This window comes from Silene latifolia, chromosome Y (genome assembly GCF_048544455.1).
Source record: "Silene latifolia isolate original U9 population chromosome Y, ASM4854445v1, whole genome shotgun sequence".
NCBI lineage: Eukaryota > Viridiplantae > Streptophyta > Magnoliopsida > Caryophyllales > Caryophyllaceae > Silene > Silene latifolia.
The window spans coordinates 273,826,353-273,845,521 of record NC_133538.1 but is presented as its reverse complement, the minus strand read 5'-3'; positions in this window follow the sequence as shown (position 1 = coordinate 273,845,521).

The following is a 19,169-nucleotide window of genomic DNA, read 5'->3' as shown; positions in this document are numbered from 1 at the left end:
TCAGCCAGCTCTGCTTCCTCTTCCGTGTCCGTTTCAGCTTCTGTTCTTGCTAGCTCTGCTGCTAGCTCGACTTCTATTTCCGTCTCTGCTGCTTCTATTGTTGCAGCCACAGCTAGCACCTCTGGTATGGTGACCACCCTTGCTGTGTGGTCACCAGCTGTCACAGCTGCCTACAGGGCCGCTCTAATACCTCGTCCCGCTACTGGACGGGTTTCTACTTCAGGTACTAGATGGCGGGGTCGTGGATGAGCTACACCCTCTGCTGGCCGCTTTGCTGGCCGTGTCACCATCCGCGTGGATGATTCACTTGACACGCACCCCGACTATCCTGAGGTAATCTTTGTTAATGCTATGCATCGCACTCGATTCTTTGCTTTAGATAGCTGTGATTTTCTGTCTACCAAGTTTTTGTGCCGTCAGTCACTTGATAGGCTTGGTATTTATGAGCCAGTTGTTGAGATTTTGAGGGGTGCGGGGATGTCTGGACTAGTCACCATGAGTGCCTTGACCTTCAAGGAGCTGACCCTCGAGTTTTTCAGCTCCTTTACCTTCTCTTCTGGCGCTTACGCCACTCACCCGACCTGTGCTTGTGTTTCCTTCCTGTTATTCAACCGGACGTTTTCTTGGACTTTAGAGGAGTTTGGTACTAGGTTAGGTCTTTCCTTTACGGGTGACACTGCCGCCCCTAGGAAGTTCATCCGCATGTTGTGGAGGAACTTGGCACAGACTACTTACGAGGAGCGCAAGCTCGCTCAGGTCCACCTTCCCCCGGCCCGTTATTTCTTGCGTCTCATGGATAGTACCATCTTTGGCCATAAAGAACCAAACAATGTGAACAACATTGAGCTTTCTATTCTGGGTGGGTACCTGAACATTGACAGTGAGGGACCCTTCGTCCTTAACATTGCTTACTTGACCGCCCAATACTTTCACACTGTGGGGGAGAAGACCATGGGCACCATCGTCTGCGGTGGCATAGCCACTTTTCTTGCCCGTTCTCTCTTCCCCGTCTTCCCTCGTGACTTACAGTACATAGATACTGATAGGTACCTAGGCATTTCTGCTATGCTGTCCATGTTTTGGCTTTCTTCCGACCACCAGACTTGGAAGATTTCTGGTTCCTTATCTGAGACCCTACCTTGCACCACTCTACCCCGCCTCGTTCCCATGCCCACTGTTAGGGGCAGGTTACCTCCACCTCTACCCATGTACCACCTTCCGCTTAACCAACCTCCTTCTATGTCTGCTTCTAGGAAGCAGAGGAGACCTGAGACCGGAGAGGGATCCACACCTTCTACGGGTGGCCAGACTTCCACGGCCATTCCTACCCCTATCCATACTCCTACTCCTACTCTTGCACTCAACCAGACACAGCCGGGTTATCCGGCTAATTTTGTACCTCCTCCACCTTTTGAGACGTTCGCGTTCCTTGACTTAGGGCGCCGTGACAGTTTGTTGCTTGAGCTTCTTAGCAGGCAGGCTCGTATGGAGCGGGACATAGCTCTTACTTTGTTCCCTCTATACGAGTATCACATGATGTAACGACGTCCCGTTCCTGAGGGCTGGCCACACCCGTCTTTGTACCGGTACCCAGAGCCAGCCAGTGACGAGAAGGAAGGCACAGCTGAGGAGGAGGCGCGTACTCAGGCTGAGGAGGTGAGGAGGAGGGAGCAAGAGAGAGATCCGGACTACACGGTGGAGGACGTGATGGACGAGGCTGACGAGTAGCTACAGGTCTACTCACTTCCCCAGTTTTCAAGCTGGTTTGGAGAAGTTCGTGTTTTGTATGTACATTCTTGCTCTTTTATTTCTTTTGTCTCCTTTTTATTTATTGTTTTTCATTCATTTATTGGTTGTATTTTTCCATTCCCCCGTATATATCTGCTAGTGTATGCTGGAGGACAACGAGGGCGTTGTCCGTTTTGGTTTGGGGAGGGTAATGCCTCCTTTGAGTCTGTGTTTGCATTTGTTTTGCATTCACGTTTCTATTTTTTAGCTTGCATTGTTTTTATTTATTTCAAAAAATCATAAAAATCCAAAAAAAATAGAAAATTCATAAAATAAAAAAATATTCACGTTTATTTTGCATGTAGGTTGAGTCAGAACGGTTGATTTCCGTGATGATATTGTACTATAACTTGTCATTTTTACTTGAGCCTTGCATCTAATTAACAGTTATTAGTTGAGTCTTACGCATATCTACGAGTTTTTATTCAAATTAAGCTGATCGTGTAGACTTGACCTGATAAATTGGCAACCTACTTTATAATTTCTAAGTTTTAGAGCCGTATAATTGGTGACATTCATGACCGGTTCATGTAGGAATTGAGAGTAGTACTCCTTGCATAGCATGTTCATCATTTTTGCACATTTATGACATTCGATTTCTTGTCAATTGCATACATTCGGGTTTGTGGTCGGTGCCACATGCAGAGAGGTGCCTGAAAATTTTCCCTTTCTTACATTTTTCACCCATTTAGCTCCACTGAAGCCAAATTTAGCCTTTTTGACCCATTAGCTACACCCAAAACTAAGTCTGCCCAGTCAAGCTAGTCTAGTGTATTTTTTGTGGTAGGTTGATTCATGCTGCGAGTTTGGCCCGTTTTTATTGTGGGAGTTGGTGGAAAATAAGGAAGGGAGAATGATGGAAAAATGAAAAAGACATGAAAAGAAAAAAAAAAAGAAAACGTGTGAAAGAAAAAAAAATGAAAAAAAATGAAAAAAAATTGAAGTGAAATCACACGACAGAAGAAGAAAGAAAAAAAAGAAAAGTTTCCAAAAAATTGATTTGTGTCGTTTGATTAATTAGGACCGTATAAAAAAAGGGAAGTTTGTTACGGTCTACTCCTTTGTTCTTATTCATATATTTTTGAGGAGATAGTGTATTTGGTTAGTGAGATGTGTGCCAAATGAATGACACTTGTGCTTTATTTTTCAGTCAGTTGAGATTGGGATGGTTTTATACGGTCTTGTTTAGGAACTAGCTTGGCGCTTTTACCTCCACGTTTCCATAATTTATTTTGACTTTTCTCACCTGAACCTCACTAATCCTATACTATTTGTAAGCCCTCGGCTATGACGGACATTGTTGGTTGGAATGTGTGCATAGTACTTGAATCGTCTATCATTTTTTTGTCGCATGCATGCTATGTAGGTCGCAGTTTAAGTGAGTGACTGTTTTTCTTTATCTCTTATACATATATAATTCACCCTTTGCTTCATGAGAGAAAAGTGACCACGTGAGAGGCCGATTTTATTAGTCTTGCAAGGTCGATAGGTCAGCTTTATTTATGGACGTCTTATAATTCGTTTGCGTATTGACTGTTGTGGCTATGACTATTGATTTCTGTTGCATTAAATTGGTTCAAGTTGACAAGTTATAGCTAGCTCTGAGTTTTTATTTCCGTTCCATTAGTTTGCATTTAGTTTACTCGAGGACGAGTAAGGGTTCGGTTTGGGGAGATTTGATACGTGCATTTTATATAGCCTTTTTAGTTTTAATTTGCACGTATTTCTATGCACTTTTGTATTATTTTGTATTGCAATATGCCCCGAATTGGCTACTTTGGTTTGTTTTTAAGAAATGAAGCTTAAAGTGGGGAAACCGTACTCTATTCGTCCTATTTTGCATGCATTTTGAGGAGACGAGAATGTTAGAGCAAGATTATGCCTTGAAGTGCGTGAGAGGGTGGTCAACGAAGCAGTCAATGACGAGTTAGAAGCTGACTTGGAGGAAGAACACTCGATCGATGGGCATTTTGATTCGATCGAGTGGTTTTGTGAGCAGAAGAGTTCGATCGAGTGCTTTAGCATACTCGATCGAAATGCTGTTTAGTGGGTTTCCTCGATCGAGAGATATTTTGGTTCGATCGAGAAGATTATCTCCTGAAGACCTCGATCGAGTGGTTTTATATCACTCGATCGAGAGGTTTTGGATTTTAGATGGGCTTAATTAACCCGTGTTATGTTATTTCGTGATGGACTTTGTTTTTGCCTATTTAAGCTTTCGTTAATTAGGTTATTGAAGAGGCTACTTACGCTCTCTCATCTAAGAACTCTCTTAATCTTTCCTTCATACATTTTTCTACTGTTAACTCTTCCTTAATCTCTTGCTTGGATTTGGATTGTTCTTTACGCCGGATTGCTAGAGATTGTAATCTTTCTTCCCTTATTAATCTTAATACCATTGTTTCTTTGCTTTAATCATTGCTTTCTTGTCTTAATCACTTCGGCCCTAATCTTTATTTATGCTTAATTATTGTTATTTCATTATGCCATTCATTAGTATATTCATTATTATTGCTATTGACATCACTAGTAATATGAGTAGTTAAATTCTTTCATGTCGGGATTAGGGAATCCATGGTAGAATTGTGATGATGTAGCGAATAGACTAGATAATTTACTTGTGAGAATCTGTACCCATGGCAATTTAACTATAATATCGACTTAGTTGAGTGCACGCTTCTAAGTTATCTTTAATCTGGTTAAATTTACTCCTGGATCGGAAGATTGGACTAAATAGACCTGCTATGAACAGTAGACTACCCTAATGAGGACGGAAGTTAAGTTAGTGGAAATCTAGCATAGAAAGTGGACCGGAAGGATCTTTCCTGTATCCGTCTCACAGTAGATTGTCTAGGCTATTTGCAGTTGAGTCGATAGACTACCATGGTGAACCAAAATCCTGGTGACAGGGCTATCGTATACCTATCAAAAATAACTAACTAGCCTAACTGTATAGCTAGAGAAGTCAGGTCCATCTCCTCAAGGAGGCAAGATATCTGTAAAGGTCCATCTATTTGGTCACAAATGGGGGGGGGGGGGGGGGGGTTGTAATTGGTTTTCTAAACTAAAGGTGTAAAAGGAAGAGAAGCAAGAAAAGAGCAATAAAGGCAGAAGATGAGATTAAACTATCAATAGAGAGGGGACATGTCAGGATTTCGGTTCACTAAGGTAGTCCAGTGACTCAACTGTAAACAACTTAGATAAATTACTGCGAGACGGATATGGAAAGGTCCTTCCGGTCCACTTTCTATCCTAAATTACCACTAACTTAACTTCCGTCCTTGTCAGGGTAGTCTACTGTTCATAGCAGGCCTATTTAGTCCAATCTTCCGATCCAGGATTAAATTTAACCAAATTAAAAAGGTGACTCAGAAGCGTGCACTCAACTAAGTCGGTAAATACAGTTATATTGCTAGGGGGACAGAGTCTCACAATTAATTCATCTAACCTATTTACTACATCGTCACATTTCTACCGCAGATCCCCTAATCCCAACATGAAATGATTTAGCTACTCATATCGCTAATGTTGTCAATAATAACAATATTAAGATAACTAATATAAAGCATGATGAAATAGTAATAAAAATGCATAAACAAAGATTAGGGCAGAAATTAAGGAAGAGCAAAACAAGTAATTAAGATGAATAAACGAAAGATTAATATTAAAAAGGGAGAAAGAGATTACAATCGTAAGAATCCGGTGTAAAGAACAAACAAATCCGAGCTAAAATAACCCCGAAAACAAAGTTACAGTGAAAGAGAGAAAGCAACGCAGTCTTTACTGTGAAAGATGAAAAGTAGGATAAAACTTAATGCTAATGACCTAGTTATTATGCGTTTATATAGAAAAATTACTAAGTCCATAAGCTAAAACACGTTCACGGACTAATTAAAGCCCATGACAGCCAAAACCACTCAATCGAGTAATCTGAAACAACTCGATCGAGTACTTCTCCAAAATATCTACTCGATCGACCAAAATTGTTACTAGATCGAGTAACTCCTAATTCCAGTTCTTCTTGATCGAGTACAATACTACTCGATCGACCAACCTCAGCCATAGAAACCACTCGATCGAGTAACAAAACAGCTCGATCGAGTGTTCTTCCTCCAAAACAGCTCAAACTCGTGACCGACTGCTCCGTAGACCGTTCCTTCACGCATCCCAATGCAAGATCTCACTCTTAACAATCCCGTCTCCTCAAAAAGCATGCAAAAAGGATGAAAATGGTGCGATTCCACTACTTTCACGTTCATTCCTACCAAACGGACAAAACGAACCAAAGTCGCCAATTCGGAGCAAAATGCAATATAAACAGTACAAAAGTACATGGAAATACGTGCTGAAATAGGCTAAAAAGACTATACAAAATGCAAGTATCAAATCTCCCCACACCGAACCTTTACTCGTCCTCGAGTAAACTAAAATGCAACTAATGGAACGGAAATGAAAACTCGGAGCTAGCTTAAATTGTCTACTTGAACCAATTTAATGCAACAAAAATTAACAGTTATAGCTATGCAGTTAATATGCAAACGAGTTATAAGTTGTTTACAAATATAGCTGACCTATCGACCTTGCAAGACCTACAAAATCAGACTCTCACGTGGTCACTCTTCTCTCATGAAGCAAAGGGTGAATAAAATATGTGAAAGAGAGAAAGAGAAACAGTCACTCACCTAACTGGGACTTACATAGCATGCATGCAACAAAAATGAAAGACAATTCAAGTACTAATGCACACACTCCGACCAATAATGTCCGTCACAGCCGAGGGCTTACAAATGATATGGGAATAGTGAGGTTCAGGTGAGAAAAGGCAAAACAAGTTATGGTAATGTGGAGGTAAAAGCGCCAAGCTAGTTCCTAAATAGGACCATATAAGACCGTCCGAATCTCAACTGACTGAAAAATAAAGTACAAGTGCCCTTCATTTGGCACACAACTCAATAATCACATACACCATCTCCTCAAAAATATGGAATAAGAACGGAGGAGTGAGACCGTCACAAGAAAGAAACGAATACAGACGGACTCAAAATCAAACCAGCCCAAATATTTTTGATCTTCATTCTTCTGGTTTTTTATTCACTGTACAACGTGATTTTCTTTTTCATTTTTTTTTCTTTATTCACGTTTTTCCTTTTTTTTCCAATTTCAAATCTTTTTTTTTTTAAATATTCTCATTCTCCCTTCCTTTATTTACACCAACTCCAATCAAAATGATACGGGCCGAACTGCAGACGGAAAATCAGACCACAAAAGAGATGCTAAACTAGCTTGACTAGGCAGGCTCAGTTTGGGATGTAGCTAATGGGTCAAAAAGGCAAGTTTTGGCTTAAGTGGAGCTAAATGGGTGAAAAATATAAGAAAAGGGGAAAATTTACAAGCACCTCCCAGCATGTGACACCGACCATAAACCCGAATGTGTGCATTTGACAAGAAATCGAATGTCATAAAAGTGAAAAAATGATGAACATGCTGTGCAAGGAGTACTACTCTCAACTCCTAATGAACTGGTCATGAATGTCACCAGTTATGGCTCTAATCTCAGAAATTATAAATAGGTTGCCGATTTATCAGGTCAAGTCTAAACAGTCAGCTATATTTGAACAAAAACTCGTAGACTATGCGTATGACAAAGCTAATAACCATCAACGAAAGTGCAAGGCTCAAGTAAAATGACAAGTTATAGTGCAATATCATCACGGAAATCAACCGTTCCGACTCAACCTATATGCAAAATAAACGTGAATTTTTTTTTGATTTTTTTTTGAAATTTTTCTAATTTTTTTGGCTTTTTTGTTTTTTGAATTTTAATGAAATAAATACGAATGCAAGCTGAAAAATAGAAACATGAATGCAAAACAAATGCAAAAGCAGACTCAAAAGGATACAATATCCTCCCCAAACCAAATCGGACAACGCCCTCGTTGTCCTCCAGCATACACCAGCAGATATATACAGGGGAGCGGAAATATACAACCAATAAAGAATGAAAAACAATAAAATAAAAAGAAGACAAAATAAATAAAAGAGCGAGAATAAACATACAAAACACGAACTTCCCCAAACCAGCCAGAAAACTGGGGAAGTGAGTAGACCAGCAGCTACTCATCAGGCTCGTCATCACGCACGTCCTCCACTGTGTAGTCTGGATCTACTTCCTGCTCTCTCCTCCTCCTCTACTCAGCTCGAGCTCTCTCCGCTGCTGCCGCCGGGTCCTCCTCCTCCTCCTCCTCCTCCTCCTCCTCCTCCTCCTTACTAGCAGACTCCGGGTACCCCTCAGCTGGGTACCGGTAAAAGGAAGGGTGTGGCCAACCCTCTGGGATTGGACGGTGTCGCCTCATGTGACACTCGTATAGAGGGAACAAAGTCAAAGCTATGTCCCGCTCCATACGAGCCTGTCTCTCTACAATCTCAACTAACAAACCGTCACGGCGCCCTTGGTCTATGACCGAGGATGCCTCAAAGGGTGGAGGAGGTATAAAATTAGCCGGTAGGACCGGCTGTGTCTGTGTCTGGTCAGCAGGCGCGGGAGTAGGAGTAGGAGTAGGGATCGGGGTAGGTGTGGCCGTGGAAGTCTGGCCACCCGTGGAAGGTGCGGATCCCTCTCTAGTCTCAAGTTTACGCCGCTTCTTAGCAGCGGGTAAGGTAGTAGGTGGGCGGACCTGGAGGTGGTACTCGGGTAGAGGTGGTGGTCAGGCACCCCGTGCAACAGTGGGCAAAGGGGCTAGACGAGGCAAGGTGTCACAAGGAAGGTCCATGGACAAGGAACCATCTATCTTCCATGTCCAGTAGTCTGTGATCAGCCAAGTCTGAGAGTGCATGGCACCTAGGCTCAGATACCTATCACCGTCTATGTAAGGTAAGTCACGAGGCAAGACGGTGAGGAGAGAACGGGCAAGAAAGGTGGCTATGCCACCACAGACAATAGTGCCCATGAGCTTCTCTCCCTGAGCCTGGAAGTACTTGGCGGTCAAATAAGCAATGTTGAGGGTATAGGGACCCTCGCCGTCGATGTTCAGGTAACCGCCTAAGATAGAAAGCTCGTTGTTGTTGATGTTGTTTGGCTCCTTTCGTCCAAAAATAGTGCTCCCCATCAATCTAAGAAAGTAACGGGCGGGGGGTAGGTGGACCTGAGCGAGCTTTCGCTCGTGAAAAGGAGTCTGTGCCAAAGCCCGCCAAAGCAGACTAATGACCTTCCTAGGGGAAACAGTGGCGCCCGTAAAGGAAAGGCCGAGTCGGGTACCAAACTCCTTAAGTGTCATAGAAAAGGTCCGGTTATACAACCGGAAGGACACAGAAAGACTAGTGGGGACAGCGTCGTGTGCCCATGAGGAGAAGGTAAATGAGCTGAAGAACTCAAGGCTTAGCTCCCTGAAAGTGTGGCCACTCATAGTGATGAGTCCGGCCATCCCGGTGCCCCGTAAAAGCTCACAAATTGGCTCGTAGAAGCTGAGCCTCTGAAGTGACGTACGGCAAAGAAAGCGCGTAGGGAGAAAGTCACAGTCAACTAAGTCATAAAACCTCTTACGATGAACACCGTTAATGAAAGTTACCTTGGGGAACGCAGGGTGGGAGTCAAGAGTGTCGTCCACTCGGATCGTAACACAGCCAGCAGCGGGTGTAGCACGACCACGACCGCGACCCCGGCCTCTAGAATTTGAAGTAAAAGACCGTCCACTGACGGTACGAGGAACTAGAGCCGCCCGTAAAGCAGCTGCGACTGCGGGTGAGTCCGCCACAGGTGTGCTCACCGTGGCTGAAGTAGAGGTTGTGGCTGTAGCTGTGACCGCCACTGAGGAAGAAAGGCTAGCAGCAGTGCTAGCAGTAGTAGTGGCTATGACTGAGGTGGTAGCTGAAACAAGGCTAGCAGCAGTGCTAGTAGGAGCAAAAACAGTACCAGCAGTAGAGACTAAGAACACAGGAGCTGTGGTACTAACAGAAGTGGCCTTGGTGGTGACAGCAGGGACCACCGTCTCAGATAAGGACGGATAAGAAGTAGAGCTAGTAGAAGGCATAGAGCTAGAATCCATCCTAAATAAATAGGGTAGGGGAATTTGATAAGAAAACAGCATGAAAACAGCGTGAAAATTACCAAAGAAAGTCGAAAAATTCGACTAACAGCCCAAAAATTCCCAAATTTTCCTCAAAAATTCGAATGATAGCAGGTAAACAGCGATAGAGGAAAGGTAGCAGGTGACAAAAGCAACAAATTAAGCAACAATTGAGACAAATTAAGCCTAACCAGCTGTGTACACCCAAAATCAGTCGAAAATGTCGACTAAGATGAACCCTAATCACAAATTCCTCGAAAAATTTAGAATTAAACATGTTAATCATCAATGAGGCAAGGGAATTAATCATCAAGTAGGGTAAATTAAGCATAAGAACACATGTCGGGATTAGGGAATCCATGGTAGGATTGTGACGATGTAGCGAATAGACTAGATAGTTTACTTGTGAGAATCTGTACCCATGGCAATTTAACTATAATACTGACTTAGTTGAGTGCACGCTTCTAAATTATCTTTAATCTGGTTAAATTTACTCCTGAATCGTAAGATTGGACTAAATAGACCTGCTATGAACAGTCTCACAGTAGATTGTCTAGGCTATTTGCAGCTGAGTCGATAGACTACCATGGTGAATCGAAATCCTGGTGACAGGGCTGTCGTATACCTATCAAAAATAACTAACTAAACTAACTGTATAGCTAGGGAAGTCAGGTCGATCTCATCAGGGAGGCAAGATATCTGTAAAAGTCCGTCTATTTGGTCACAAATGGGGGGGGGTTGTAATTGGTTTTCTAAACTAAAGGTGTAAAAGGAAGAGAAGCAAGAAAAGAGCAATAAAGGCAGAAGATGAGATTAAACTATCAATAGAGAGGGGACATGTCAGGATTTCGGTTCACTAAGGTAGTCCAGTGACTCAACTGTAAACAACTTAGATAAATTACTGCGAGACGGATATGGAAAGGTCCTTCCGGTCCACTTTCTATCCTAAATTACCACTAACTTAACTTTCGTCCTTGTCAGGGTAGTCTACTGTTCATAGCAGTCCTATTTAGTCCAATCTTCCGATCCAGGATTAAATTTAACCAGATTAAAAAGGTGACTCAGAAGCGTGCACTCAACTAAGTCAGTAAATACAGTTATATTGCTATGGGGACAGAGTGTAACACCCCCATACTCCGAGTGCCTTACCAGGACCACTCAGGTATGAAGACATCACCATCTCGGTCGCCCGAGGTATGATAATCAAATAGACAAAACGGAAACAATATTTATTATAAATAGTTTAATGATAAATACAATCCTCAAAACCAAACCAAAGTACAATACATTATTCCAAACTATCTGTTCTCAACTGAAATGTAAATAAATGCTAAACTACAGCGGAAGACTCTATCGTCATGTCGTGGCCATCCCAGCTATCCCAGTACTCATCTCTATACCTGTTCAATATCTGCTCACCATCCCCGAATGGATCACCGCAGGTTTTACAAAACAACACCGGGGTCAGTACTAATCACACAATCAATATAAATAACAATAATAAGACAAACACACAAAATGAATCACACACACACATACACACACCACTAACTCCCATCATCTCAATACGACCGTCCACCTGGACCACCTCGCCATGGGGGACCGCAGCCGTTCCCACCTAAGCCCCGCTCATCGTACGAGCGATAACCTTGTCCATTAATGTGCACATCCCCTTTCGTGGCGGGTTCCACGAAGGGCGAAACTAGGGCGTGAGATCACTCCCGCAAGTGACCCCACTCAGCCGAGAACGCATCTCGAGAACCATCAACAAACACAACCACAATCACAATCACAATCACAATCATCATATCAAACAACTAACTACAGCACATCACCAATATCCCATTATGGGACTAATACTGAGTAGGAAATCCTACCTGGAAAGCACAACACGCAGACGGTATTTACAGCTGTATCAAAACGGCTCCTCTACGAATTCTCCTCCTACCATACAACACATAGATGCTACTATTCAAATACTACTCATAAAAACCCCCAATTCCTAAATTAGGGTTTCATCAATCTTAACAAAACATTATAGAAATTATATTAAAAGCTTACCCTCGACGCAAGGAATCCAACGACACGAACTACGATACGAACCGACCGTCTCGAACTCCGGAATTGTCAAGAACGCGATTAGGAAGAAGAACTAGTTGCTTTCTCTCTTAAACAGGTTTTAGGTTTTGTAAAAAGTGATTTAAAACAATTACGAATATGTTTAAATACCTTAATCGCGTAATTAACAAAACCCGAGAAAACTCCCCGTAAAAACGGACACTCGATCGAGTACCCAAGGCACTCGATCGAGTACCCCCTACTCGATCGAGTGCCCCAGCTACTCGATCGAGTACCCAACAGTCGAAACTATTTTATTCCGCAACTTGCCCATACTCGACAGAGTAAGGGCTACTCGATAGAGTACCCCAAGACATATAAATACAGAGTATTACAGTCTTCCCTCCTTAAAAGGAACTTCGTCTCCGAAGTTCAAACCACTACTAAAACAAAGGTACTCCAAAACATTCCCGACTCAACAACCAAAACAAAACTCAATATAAAACACGCTACTTACCCAACTCATCCCGACAACCTACCGACGCAACATATAAAAAGGTGTATAAAACTCTTAGAAACCGCTCGCGATCATCTCCTACCCCCCTTAAAGAAACAAGGTTACGTCCCCGTAACCATACATACCTGATCAAAAAGGAAGGGGTAACGCTCTTTCATGATATCCTCTGCCTCCCATGTAGCTTCCTCGGTCTCGTGGTTAGACCAAAGGATCTTGAGCAAAACTGTCTCACCACCCCTAGTCTTTCTAACCTTTCGGTCTAGGATCCGCTTAGGTACCTCAAGATATGATAAAGACTCATCAAGCTCTAAGTTCTCGGCCTCTAACACATGTGAAGGGTCGCTCACATACTTCCGCAACTGCGATACATGAAACACATTATGTACTCTCTCTAACGCACTTTGGTAAAGCCGTACGATAAGCAACTTCCCCAACTCGCTCTAAGATCTCATAAGGCCCTATAAACTTCTGGCTTAGCTTGCCTTTCTTCCCAAATCTCATAACCCCGCGCATAGGAGACACTTTCGTAAGAACCTTGTCCCCAACCTCGAAACTCTATGTCCCGACGATGTAGATCTCGCATAACTCTTTTGTCGATCCCGAGCCGCTCTCATCCTTTCCCCGATCATCTTAATCTATTCCACCATTTCATGCACCATCTCCTCGGTCCTAAGACCACTTTGCCTCAAAGACTATCGTCCCAACAGATTGGACTCCTACATCTCCTCCCATACAAAGCCTCAAACGGTGCCATACCAATACTAGTGTGATAGCTGTTATTGTAAGAAAATTCTATCAAGTCCAACCTCTGCTCCCAGCTACCACCAAAATCCATCACACAAGCTCGCAACATATCCTCAAGAGTCTTGATTGTTCTCTCGATCGCCCGTCATCGTCACGCAGGATGAAAAGCTATACTCATCTTCAGATTTGTCCCTAACGATTCCTGCAACTCCTTCCAAAACCTCGATATAAATCTCGCATCTCTGTCAGACACTATGTCCTTAGGGACTCCATGTAACTTCAGCACGTTCTTTCGATAGGCCATAGCCAATTGTGCCTTAGTCCATGTATCTTTCATTGGAACAAAGTGAGTGACTTGGTCGACGATCCACTATCACCCAAATCATATTGTTACCTTGTTGACTCTTAGGCAAACCCACAATGAAATCCATGGAAATGGATTCCCACTTCCACTCAGGCACCTCCAAAGACTGAACCTTACCTTGTGGTCTTCTCTGTTCCCCTTTAACTCTCTGGCATGTCAAACAACGGGACACAAACTCAGCTGTCTCTTTCTTCATCCCAGGCCACCAAAACGTTTTCTTCAAATCTTTGTAAAGCTTGTCTCCACCCGGATGCACTGAATATGGTGTGCAATGTGCCTCTGTCATGATAGTCTTTTTCAACTCCTCATCATTAGGAACACACCACCTACCATCAAACCTCAAACTACCATCTCGTATGAATAAAAAACCGGACACTGTCCCTTTCTCTACCCCACTCTCCACTCCACTATCTTAGGATCCAAAGCCTCGCTTATCCCGAATATCATCATAAAACTCAAGTCAGTATCATCATATCACCCATGGCATCTCCTTTCTGCATCATATGTATCCCGAACCTCGCTACCTCATCTCTCAGCCTCATCAAAGATAGAGCTGTACACAAAGAATGTACACTCTTCCTACTCAAAGCATCCGCTACAACATTGGCTTTCCCTTCATGGTAGATGATTTCCATGTCATAATCGCCAATCAACTCCATCCACCTCCTCTGTCTCATGTTCAACTTCTTCTGCGTGAAGATGTACTTGAGACTCTTGTGATCAGAAAATACCTTAAAGATTGCTCCATAAAGGTAATGTCTCCAAATCTTGAGAGCAAACACCACTGCACCCAACTCCAGATCATGAGTAGGGTAATTCTCCTCATAAGGCTTCAACTGCCTAGAAGCATAGGCAATCACTTTACCATTCTGCATCAACACACATCCTAGCCCATTCTTCGAAGCATCGGTATAAACCTCAAAATTCTCGCTCCCTTCAGTAATGCTAAGACAGAGCTGTGTCAAACGCTCCTTTAATGTTTGGAACGCCGTCTCACAACTCTCATCCCAACGAAACCTGTTCTCTTTCCTCATCAACGCTGTCATCGGTCTAGCTATCTTGGAGAAATCTTTCACGAACCGTCTGTAGTATCCAGCTAAACCCAAGAAACTCCTCACCTCAGCAACATTCTTTGGTGCTTCCCACTTCGTCACAGCCTCAATCTTCGCCGGATCCACAGCTACCCCATCTTTAGAGATCACATGCCCCAAAAAAGCAACTTTCTCTAACCAAAACTCACACTTGGACAACTTAGCATACAACTCATGATCTCTCAAAGTCTGCAACACGATCCTCAGATGCTCCTCATGCTCCTCCTTAATCTTAGAGTAGACTAAGATATCATCGATAAACACCACCACGAATCGGTCCAAGAACCTGTAAAGATCCTATTCATCAAATCCATAAACACTGCCGGTGCATTAGACAACCCAAATGGCATCACCACATACTCATAATGGCCATACCTTGACGTGAAAGCTGTCTTCGGTATGTCCACATCTCTAATCTTCACCTGATGGTACCCCGACCTCAAATCAATCTTAGAAAAGACTCACACACCACTCAACCGATCAAACAGGTCATCTATCCTTGGCAAAGGATACTTGTTCTTTATCGTCACTCGGTTCGGCTCCCCTGTAATCTATGCACACCTCAAAGCTCCCATCTTTCTTCTTCACAAACAGAACTGGTGCTCCCCAAGGCGATACACTTGGTCTAATGTATCCCTTCTCTATCAGATCATCCAACTGCTTCCTAAGTTCCTCCATCTCCTTAGGACCCATACGGTACGGTGCCTTAGAGATTGGCCCCGTCCCTGGCTTCAACTCTACGGTGAAATCTATCTCCCTCTTCGGTGGCAACCCCGAATCTCCTCTGAAAAACATCTCGCAAATTCTCCCACCACCGGTATCTCATCAACTCGTCGGACTCTCTATCCGGTCATCTCTCACATGGCACAAGATCGGAGGACATCCTTCCTCGATAAGACTTCAAGGTAACAAAAGCAATCAACTTAACTTTGGGTTTGACTAGAAACCCACGATAAGACACACTTACACCCTTTGGACCCCTTAAGGACACTTTCTTTTGATGACAGTCTATCTTGGCTTTATACTTTCCTAACCAATCCATCCCAACTATCATCTCAAAACCATTAAAAGGAAACTCTAGCAAGTCTACAGGGAAGTCGACTTGCCCAACTATCAAAGATACATCTCTAAACAACCTCCCACACGATACAGACTCACCCGAAGGTATGAAAACTTGCTCCCTAACAGACTCATATACTCTCAAACCCAACTGTTTTACATGACTCGAAGACACAAACGACTGAGAAGCCCCCGAATCAAACAAAACAAACGTAGGAATACCATTAACAAGGAATGTACCGGTGATAACGTGCGCATCCTCCTCAGCTGCCTTCTTGTCCATCATGAACAACTTGCCACTGGTCTTCTGCCCACCTCCCTGGACAAGATCTTGGGCGATGCGGTCGGCTTAGCACCCGACCCTTGATTGTTGTTGTTGTTGTTCATCGGTGTCCTCTGATAAGAATTACCGCCGTTGCGGTTGCCTCCACTCTGGTAGCTCTGACCTCCCCGGTTTGGCCATGATCCAGCTGGTCTGTTGCTCGCAAAGCTCTGTGCAGGTCTCTGAACAGATCCCGGTGCACTCGTGCACTCATGTCTCTTGTGGCCTACTCCACCACAACCAAAGCAGGTCACTCCCCAACTATTACTCACACTCCCTCGGCCTCGCCCAAAGGAAGTCCCAGCACTAAACCCAGACCCAGAAGAAAATCCTTTAGACTGATTGTGGTTGCCTTTCTTGAAATTAGATTGGCCACCACCCTCGCTCTCAGACTTCCTCTTCTCTCCACCTGACCTCTCCTGAGCCATCTCCACTAGTCTCTCAGCTCTCCCAGCCCTCTCATACGCTTCCTTTACATCGCAAGGACTCCCACGGGTAACTTATCCATAATTTTCGTGGTTAGCCCTCTCTCAAACCTCAAAGCCGATTCTCCTCACTCAAACCCATATCCTCAAAGATATCTAGATTTCTCATTGAACCGCCCGTAGTACTCGAAATGCGACATCTCGGCGAGTCATCTTAAACTTGTCGAACTCCTCTCTCAACTTACTCCTCACATGTTCGCACGAACTCCTTCCTCACACCCTACGAAACTCCTCCCAAGGTATAGCAGGTAACCCTTGGTTGGTATATATCTCCTTGGCACTCACTTTCACCGAATCCCACCACTTGCCACCGCCTCCCTCGGATAGAATGCAGCTGATCCACTCTCATCTCATCGGACGGTGAACTAAATCTAGTATGTTCTCCATCTCCCTCAGCCAACTATCAAGAAGGTTAGGCTCCTCAACTCCCTTGTACTCCTTCGGGTTAAACCTCGCAATATAGAGGCTGACTTTAGCATGGTCAACCTCCTTCTCCTTATCCTTATTCTTGTCCTCATTCACTTTCTTTAGGGTCTCAGTGAGAGCATCTTGGTGTTCTAACATCTTTACGATGTCATCCATGGTCATAAGCTCGCCTCGCGTACAAAGCATTTCTCTTTGGCGGCATCTTGAAACTATACATATATAAGAAAGGGTAGATATGAACATACGTACTAAACTTCAAAACACGAAAACACGCTGCCCAGAACCTACTCGATCGAGTATCCAAACCCACTCGATCGAGTAACGGGCTACTCGATCGAGTGCCCCCATGTACTCGATCGAGTACCCAAACTCCAGATCCAAACAGACCTTCTGATCTCTAACCCACTCGATCGAGTATCTAGGCTACTCGATCGAGTGATTTTCTACTCGATCGAGTACCCCTAGTTACTCGATCGAGTGCCCCAAAACGCGATTCTGGACTCAAAATCGCCAAAAACCCACCCGATCGAGTCAGCCCCACTCGATCGAGTATCACCAATACGTAAAAGCTACCCGCATGTTACGTCATATGCTACATGCTAACCTTATAAAATCACATGCTATCAGAATAAATATGCTACGCATCTATTCTACTATCAACAAGATCAATTCATCATGCTATTAAAGCCACATTGTAAATCATTCAACATGTTATCATCTCATTAACATGTTCCACATATCATTTCCTTTCACTTGCTCAACTTCCTATTTCAACACCAAACAATCAACACACTTCATCACTTTGTTGCACACGTTAATCAAACATACCGATGACTCGACAAACACTTTCCCCATGTGACCGGTTCAAAGTTGTAGGGCGACCCCCGCGACTTTAGGACGTCTCCCAAGCCTTTGCACTAGCTCCTACAACTTTTACCCCGGGTTCATTTTAATTGACTCCTATGTTCGTTAAGTTCATTGGTTACGGTTTTCGGGATCGTCGCTCCGATACCATTTGTAACACCCCCATACTCCGAGTGCCTTACCAGGACCACTCGGGTATGAAGACATCACCATCTCGGTCGCCCGAGGTATGATAATCAAATAGACAAAACGGAAACAATATTTATTATAAATAGTTTAATGATAAATACAATCCTCAAAACCAAACCAAAGTACAATACATTATTCCAAACTATCTTTCTCAATCGAAATGTAAATAAATGCTAAACTACGACGGAAGACTCTATCGTTATGTCGTGGCCATTCCAAATATCCCGAGTACTCATCTCTATACCTGTTCAATATCTGCTCACCATCCCCGAATGGATCACCGCAGTTTTACAAAACAACACCGGGTCGATCTAATCACACAATCAATATAAATAACAATAATAAGACAAACACACAAATGAATCACACACACACATACACACACCACTAACTCCCATCATCTCAATACCGATCCTCCACCGGACCACCCACGATGGGGGACCGCAGCCCGTTCCCACCTAAGCCCCGCTCATCGTACGAGCGATAACCCTGTCCATTAATGTGCACATCCCCTTTCGTGGTGGGTTCCACGAAGGGCGAAACTAGGGCGTGAGATCACTCCCGCAAGTAACCCCACTCGGAGAACGCATCTCGAGAACCATCAACAAACACAACCACAATCACAATCACAATCACAATCATCATATCAAACAACTAACTACAACACATCACCAATATCCCATTATGGGACTAATACCGAGTAGGAAATCCTACCCGGAAAGCACAACACGCAGACGGTATCTACAAATTTGTATCAAAACGGCTCCTCTACGAATTCTCCTCCTACCATACAACACATAGATGCTACCATTCAAATACTACTCATAAAAACCCCCAATTCCTAAATTAGGGTTTCATCAATCTTAACAAAACATTATAGAAATTATATTAAAAGCTTACCCTCGACGCAAGGAATCCAACGACACGAACTACGATACGAACCGACCGTCGAACTCCGGAATTGTCAAGAACGCGATTAGGAAGAAGAACTAGTTGCTTTCTCTCTTAAACAGGTTTTAGGTTTTGTAAAAAGTGATTTAAAACAATTACGAATATGTTTAAATACCTTAATCGCGTAATTAACAAAACCCGAGAAAACTCCCCCGTAAAACCGGACACTCGATCGAGTACCCAAGGCACTCGATCGAGTACCCCCCTACTCGATCGAGTGCCCCAGCTACTCGATCGAGTACCCAACA